The following is a 9,040-nucleotide window of genomic DNA, read 5'->3' on the forward strand; positions in this document are numbered from 1 at the left end:
GAGAAGAACGAAAAGAAGAGGAGAAAAGTGCAGTGGAGTCGGAAATCTAAGACAGGAGAGGAGATACGAGGAGTGAAGATGAGTGGGATGGAGATAAGATGCGAGAAAATTAGGCAAGGCGATATGAGATAAAAGCAGAGCAGAAGGAGGGAAGAGAAGAAGGAGAAGGAGAAGAGAAGAACAGAAAGGACTGAAGAGAAGAGGTAGTTGCAGAAAATATCGTCTCAGCGTCAAGAATTGATGCATTGGTCAAATTGTCGACATGAAACATTCAATAACATTTTGAAATGTATTGGAGAATGTATTAGATCGGTGCCATATGCCTTTTGGCTGACTTCAGAGCAAGATGAAATCTTTCACGTAAGATCATTGATTTTACATGCGATTATACCACTAAAAACATGAATGTAATTTTAACATTTATCCAATGTTTCTCCAATTCTCGCTTCGTTGAAATGAAGATGTTGTAATTTAATATTTCCCCTCCCCCCATCGTTAATTCCAAACTGAATCATTCCGTTTCACACAGCGTGGACAATGAACACAATGGGATATGTCTAAAACTTAAGAAAATTTTCTGCCACCGGAGGGGTTTGAACCTACGACCATCAAGTTGACAATCCTTAACGGTAACCATTACCCTACAAGCTGTCACTCCTGAAAGCAGGTAGAAGGAGCCGACGAACGTGAAATGTAGATGCAACTCTCCTCCTACATGTAATGTGCAAATAATACTTGTTTGTAACAAAGAAAACGAAGGTAGAACGATTCGGAGAAAACATTTAATGGAGAATTGCACATGTTGAAAACTTTTCATTCGATATTTGCGGAGGTATCCTTGATTGATCTCGAGTGGGAAAAGGGGTAAAATTAGTATATCCTGAATTGCCACAAATATAAAGAGTTATTTCATTAATATTTGTCAATGTCTTTAAACGAGTACAGAATTATCGTTAGAGTATCATAATTCATGATCTTATACATGAAAATATCCCTTTGAACGTGTGTCAATTCATTTATTTGTTTTTTTTATATATACATTTCAGATGCAGAACAATGTAGCCACTTTACACTGCTATTACAAATAATGTTACCTTAATAGAAGGGGAAATATGTTTTTTAGTATGGAGGATCGAACCTGAGACCGCAATCAATGCTTTCAAGAACCAATACACTACGCCCTTCGTTTCCCTTGGAGCAACAATTCTTAATCATTCTCTCGCCTCAATATTGTAAACGTTATCCTGCAAATGAAAATAAAATACTCTGATATACATAGCTCTGTACTTCTAGAATTATTTTATACACATGCATTTTACTCTGAATTTCTTTCTGCGTATTATAATATCTAAGCTTGTGAATAATTTATTTTAATTTCATAACGGTTACATGAACATTTACGAAATAGTTCCTTACAACTTGGAATCTAATAAATAGATACTTTCAAGTCTTCAAATTAGTTTTAGACTACTAGATTTTTGCAAGGGAATTGTATATGTGATCCGTTTCCAGTCATTCATTGCTGAAGCAAATGTTTTAAAACTCTGTGGAATTTTCATTCTGAGATAAGATTCTTTACTTGCTACATGTATGCGAACTACACTCTGTCCCACTTATCTCTGGAGCAGTTGAACGAAAACAAGTATCTCAGCATCGATGAACACGTGAGAGGAACGGGATTGCGTGGAGGGAGGAAAGCCACTGCAGTTACCAGCCTTCCCAGCAGCGTGCACTGTTTCGCTCTGTCCAGTCGATCCCCCCCCCCCCTTCCCTCCTTCTTTTCTGCTATGCGCGGCTTTGCTCCAGAGATGCTGGGACAGGACACAATTAATTGTTTTCGCAAAACAGTATCTCTGTGTGCCACACATTTCATTCTTACTCACATGAAAAAATGTCAGTTTGCATTCAGAGCTAGTTTCACAGTTACAAACTCTTTTGTTCTCGATGAGAAGTTTAGTATAAATAGGCATTTTGTTTATAATTTTGAAATTGAGGTTTAAGGTTAAAATCCTCATATTTAGGGCTTGAACTCGTAATCTAAGAGATTTGAAGATCCGTCGTCTTCTTTGTGCGTGACCTTCTTTATTTATTTCTCTATTCATTATTCATCCTTATCTTCGCGATTAGCCAAAAGTAAAATCAGACTGTGCTGTCTAAGGTGCTGTGCTTTGGACTCCGACTGCGAGACGTCATGGGGTCATGGGTTCGAGTCCGCCTGTGTTCAGTCTTAGGGTTCTCGGCCTGGGTATAGGGCCGGTAGCAACCCACCATCGTGAGGAAATTGGAGAGCTACGAGTGAGTAGCGTAATCGGGTCTGGTAAATCTTCTATAACGGCTGGGGTTCGACGTGCTGATCCCACGTCACCCCATTACCGGTTGAAGATCTCCACACCTCTAGGTAGGACTGTGGGAGGAGGGAGACTGGCAGTCGGGAGATAGGTCAAGGCCCTTCGAGGATTGTCGAGCCATGGGTTATTATTATTAAAATAAGAAAATACAAGGGAATGAAAAAAATATATTTTTTAAATATTTATCTATAATAAAGCAACCATTCAGTTTTATTTTGTTCTTCATGGATCTATTGCCACTACTACGCTGTAATCCTGATAAGTATCTTACATGTTACAGGATAAAGCACGTATTACTATTCGAATATAATAAGCTTTTTGTTTGTCAGGAATTATGACAAACTTATGCATGTTTATCTAGTGCCCAACTAGCCGCCTCTGATGAAATGTAACATTCTTCAGGTTCTTTGTAAAATTCGACTCTGGTCACTTGTAACTTGTTGCGTGCAGACGTTGTGTTTTGCGATAAGAAGCTGCCTTGAATATAGCGTGAGTCACTTTGAACGCGAGCAAGCTACGCTACCAAGCTTGCCTGCCTTTGAAAACAGTCATTTTTTTCACCGTTTCCGAACGCGATTGCTATTGTAGAAGTATATATTGTCTCAAAAGAGCAAGAAAGGAAATTCGACCAATGTTCTCCCGTCGTTTTCTAAACATAGAATTATAATTAATTTTCAATGGCGCTCGGACAATTTGAACTGTTTGTAATCTCTCTCTCTCTCTCTCTCTCTCTCTCTCTCTCTCTCTCTCTCTCTATATATATATATATATATATATATATATATATATATATATATATATATAATTTTGGGTCTGGCCCCTTCCTCAAAGAAATCCTGGATACGTGCCTGGTCTACGTCAATGACAGAAATGCAAGCAATATTTTTATTTCTTTTTAACCCAATTAAAGGAATATGAAAGAATTTAAAAGAAATTAGAAAGAGTGGAACTACTGTTGCTCTACCTTAAAAATTGTTGTTCTTCGGTGAAGAAAAATAAGAAGCATTTATTCCAGCACCTTAACACAGTCCCACGAGTATCTCTTGACAAACACTGTCAAATGTGATGTGATTTCATGAATAAAATTTTTCCCCTGTCTACTTATAACGTTTCTCACATTTGGCAGTTCGCAAACATTTTTGCAAACGGTGTAATTACTTCGTGTTACCTTGCGCAACAGCAAATACATTTCATAAGACTGTTCTAGACACGAGACTTGCGTCAGTAAACAAGCATTTCGTCTGTTACAGTATCACAGGAAGAGAGCATCGTTCTGCAATGTCAAGCCTCTAGATATTTTCCATTCCCATTCATAATATCTCATCACAATAATAAGTTAGAAGAAATAACTCGTATTTTCACAACTACTGATATTCTAGTTTTTCATCATCACATCAAATTATTTCTCGAAGATAGCTGCTATTGATTGATTGATTTAGTGTTTTAAGTCCACTTTATGCACAGTAAGGCTAATCGGGACTGGACCTACAGTTTAAAGTGGGATCTGAACCACTATATGACTCCACCGGCGAGACCCCTTGATTACAAGGCAACGCGGAAAATATTTACAATAGCGGACCCTTCTGTAATTTCTATGCTACGTCTTATACTCACGAAATAATTAGCCGCGATGATTTATCTCAGGTCAACATGTTTGGATGAGGTGAAGAAATTGTTCACTAACGTGTAGAAGTTGTAAAATAAGCTTTTCAGTTCTCGCAATGACTCTCCGTATACAAGTATGGGAGCCATATTTGTTGATATGAACAATTGACGTTCGCAATTAGTTACGCTGTCTACAGCGTTGCCACACTGTTGATTTCATACTTGGAGAGCATGACGAAGAAGACGACAGTGACTGACAATCACGATGTAGAAGAACATGTGGAATGTGGACTGATTTGATTACAAGTAAGTTTGGCAACAGTGCATCGATCGTAAAATTGCAGGATACGAAAATGGCGTCTTCGATTATGAACGTTTGCCGTTAAAGTGCTACGAAAATAAGATTTTTTATCGGTTCGTTTTCACAATTAGAGCAAAACCTTTCACGGATAGCCCCACTGACCATTCTCGGTAAGGTTAGGTTAGATTAGGTTAGGCAAACATAGTTAAAATTTGGGGTCGTAAAACCATGCACGGGTAGACGCACACATCATTGACGGATAGCCCCACGAACCATTCACGGTGGTTAGATTAGGTTAGGTTAGGCAAGGCAAGCATAATTAAAATCAGGAATGTATATTTCTTTTTTTTTTAAGTATTGGAAACTCAAAATTTTCCGGTAAATAATGAGCAATCGTGCCGGTCGCGGACCACTCAATTTAGCTTATTTTGCAATTTCTACACATGAGCCCCAAATTTTAACTTCAAATTCGTGATTAGGAGGCCTCAATTAGTGAGTATGCGAAATATTACAAAAATCGGGGATTGGTCCAGTATTGTAAATTCTGCGCCATCGGGGAGGCTGATAGCTGCTATACTATAAGAAAGCAAGTCAAAATTAAAGTTAAAGTTTAACTACATGTTTACCCAACGACATTTACAATATTGGAAGGTCAGAATTCTTAATAATTGATGCTTCAACGAAAGGTATAAACGTGGTGTAGTGGCTAGTATTTTCGATTGGGCTGCTAGCGGTCCTAGGATCGATCCTCCTTACGAAGTGTTCTCTTTCTTTCAATTCTCATTTCATTAAACAACGGCATGGTGGCATTATTTGTAATAGCAGTATTGTAGTAGTGCATTGGTTCTTGAAAGATTGATTGTGGTCTCAGGTTCGATCCTCCATACTAAAAAACATATTTCCCCTTCTATTAAGGTAACATTATTTGTAATAGCAGTGTAAAGTGGCTACATTGTTCTGCATCTGGAATGTATATATAAAAACAAATAAATGAATTGACACACGTTCAAAGGGATATTTTCATGTATAAGATCATGAATTATGATACTCTAACGATAATTCTGTACTCGTTTAAAGACATTGACAAATATTAATGAAATAACTCTTTATATTTGTGGCAATTCAGGATATACTAATTTTACCCCTTTTCCCACTCGAGATCAATCAAGGATACCTCCGCAAATATCGAATGAAAAGTTTTCAACATGTGCAATTCTCCATTAAATGTTTTCTCCGATTCGTTCTACCTTCGTTTTCTTTGTTTCAAACAAGTATTCTTTGCACATTACATGTAGGAGGAGAGTTGCATATACATTTCACGTTCGTCGGCTCCTTCTACCTGCTTTCAGGAGTGACAGCTTGTAGGGTAATGGTTACTGTTAAGGATTGTCAACTTGATGGTCGTAGGTTCAAACCCCTCCGGTGGCAGAAAATTTTCTTAAGTTTTAGACATATCCCATTGTGTTCATTGTCCACGCTGTGTGAAACGGAATGATTCAGTTTGGAATTAACGATGGGGGGAGGGGAAATATTAAATTACAACATCTTCATTTCAACGAAGCGAGAATTGGAGAAACATTGGATAAATGTTAAAATTACATTCATGTTTTTAGTGGTATAATCGCATGTAAAATCAATGATCTTACGTGAAAGATTTCATCTTGCTCTGAAGTCAGCCAAAAGGCATATGGCACCGATCTAATACATTCTCCAATACATTTCAAAATGTTATTGAATGTTTCATGTCGACAATTTGACCAATGCATCAATTCTTGACGCTGAGACGATATTTTCTGCAACTACCTCTTCTCTTCAGTCCTTTCTGTTCTTCTCTTCTCCTTCTCCTTCTTCTCTTCCCTCCTTCTGCTCTGCTTTTATCTCATATCGCCTTGCCTAATTTTCTCGCATCTTATCTCCATCCCACTCATCTTCACTCCTCGTATCTCCTCTCCTGTCTTAGATTTCCGACTCCACTGCACTTTTCTCCTCTTCTTTTCGTTCTTCTCTTTTTCTCTCCTTTACTCTACTCTCCACTCCCCTCTTCTCGTCTCCTCTTCTCTCATCTCGTTTTCCTTCTCTTTTCTCTTCTTTGCTACATTTTCCTCATTCCTCCTCGATTTTTCCTTTCTTCTCACTACTTCTCCTCTCCTCGTCTATCCTCTCTTTCTTCTCTTCTCCTTTCGCTTTCTCTTTCTCCTCTCCTTTGTCACCTCTCGTTTTCTCTCACCTCTTTTTCTTTCTGTAGACTCATCAGCGATGAAATACTAGAAAACCTATTTTTTTCTTTGAGAAAGAATTTTGTCACATGCGATATAATAGTGATATTTTTAATACTTTTATACAATAATACTTGTTTTTATTTCTTTCGCGTATTTTATAAACATCTATTGTGCATGTGGCAACCCTGAATTTGAGCCTAACTCTACACGCAACCCACCAACGCCTTGTGTAAATTGGGTTGCCTAGTTTAAAATGTCGTTGTCCTAAAACTTTTGAGAGACACTGTACAAGTGCATTAAGTGTAGTTATTCAACCGAATCGATGTCAAATGCGAAAATCCATATGCAGATTCATGGTAGGAAAAAAGTGATTGAAATTCCCGAAAGAAGTGAATGCAGTCATTTAATATATAATGTAATTAATCACAGAGAGAAGAAAATAGAATTCTATCGTTGTATAGGGTGTGAGCGTTGCTTCGAGAGCAAGTGCACGTTTGTTAGTCATGTTAAGATTATGAACAAGAAAACTTTTTCCTGTGATGAATGTGATGTAACCTTGAGTTCTGCCTCAAAACTAGGCACACACAAATTAATACACTCTGGAATAAAACTATATAAATGCAACGAATGTCCGTACTCTTGTTCAACTAAAGTCAATCTTCAGAGACACACTTTGACACACACGAGCGATAAACCGTATACGTGCAATGAGTGCAACATGAGGTTCAAATCTAAAAGGAACCTAAAGGATCATGTCATTGTGCATAAAGGTTAAAATCCATTTGAATGTAATGAATGCACTGATTTTTTTCCAAATAAACCAAGCCCTCTTAAAATATTTCAGCTGCATTCAGGAAATATTCCGCATAGTTGTAAGAAGTGCAATAAAAAATTCTATAGAAAATATAATCTAAGGAAGCATATCCGATCACATTATGGAGAGAAGGAGTTCGATTGCAAATTCTGTTACAAACTATTTGGCTCCTCTGGCAACTTTAAAAGACATTGGAAAAAAAATCCATATTAAAGAAACGTCAACATTTAAGAATTGAATCATGCTTCTAAAACAGTTACTAATCGAAATGTACACATATGTTTGCATCCTGACTTTTGTTACATGATTATCCTGTATATTTTATAACTAATGTAGATTGTGAAGCAATTTTGTCAGACACATTTTGAAATAGAAGCTTAGATACTGTTGGTAGATATGAGATGTTATTTTAAAGGCTCATAAAGAAGGCAGAAGATAATAAACTTTCGACTAGATTTATTACTTTTATTTATACAGGTTCATCCGATTTGCTCTCAGTATGTAACAACACTAAATATTATGTCATAAAATAACTAAAGAGAAGAGTTCGAAGTTTAGAACACGAGCATAAATACAGCAATATAATTTTAGGTGTCTTTAGTCTAATTTCAATTGCCTTTCCTGTATTCTAGGTATATAAGTCGGAATTATCGCCTTGTGCCCAAATGCTCAAAATGTCTTTCAGTGTCTGGATTCTGGACAGAGGTGTTGGGATTTTCAAGAACTTGAGCTTTTTACTGTTTCTTCCACAGTCTGGATTATAGACTAAAGTGTTTGGATTCTTGACAGTACCAAGCTCCAGTTTTCTTCGACTGTCTGGATTCTGGACAGAGGTGTTGGAATTCTCGACACGAGGAGCTTTCTACAGTTTCTTACACAATCTGGGTTAGGCAGAAGTTTTGGAATTCTCGACACTATTAAGAGTTCCCAACTACAGACATTAGGTTTTATTGCACATCGAAATTAAACCCTCCTGATCCGGCCATCTGGATGTATTCAGTCCTTTGGAAAAAATAAACGCTGCAAAATTTAGACTTTTCTTTAACACCAACACCGTGGGCCGTATGCACCAACATTGCACAAACTCGCGAGTTTGAAAAACTACGGATCAGGGGCTTTATTCTAGGATAGCAAAAGTAAAGTAAAGTGCTTCCCTGTGCATAGCACCACGCCCTGAAGGCATATAGAGGGTAACGCTCCACACTTTCTTGATCCGGTCGGTAGTGGGGGTGATGTGATCAGCATCACGCCCCTGACCGCCTTTACCCCCCAGGGTTTCCCCCAGGTACTCATGTTATTCGACACTGGGTGGGTACCGGTGCCGCTTCCATTGTTAGAAAAGTTCCCGGATTTGAACCGGCGGGGGATCGAACCCGAGACCTTTAGCATGGTAGTCAGACGCGTTACCGACTGAGCCACCGCGGCCACACAGGATAGCAGCTAGTCTAAAACAAAGTAGCTAAACTTCATACAGATGGAAGCACCTGTTTGAGGAAGGGCTGGTTTCACTCGTGGTGTTGTTGAATGGTAAGAATAGAGACAGGGTGGAGGTAACGGGACTTTGATATCTCTGTAAAAAGTGACTGCTACGAGGAAATTTCAAGGGCGTGATAAAGACGGGCGAAAATATTTACGTGATACATTTTGATATTTTGTTACAGCTTGCAATCATAGTAAGTAGTTTTATAGTGATGTTTGCAGTAGATTTCGATGTATATATCTACCTTCACGTAGTATTCACGATCGTTTTATG

This window comes from Lepisma saccharinum, chromosome 18, assembly GCF_977018435.1.
Source record: "Lepisma saccharinum chromosome 18, izLepSacc3.1, whole genome shotgun sequence".
NCBI lineage: Eukaryota > Metazoa > Arthropoda > Insecta > Zygentoma > Lepismatidae > Lepisma > Lepisma saccharinum.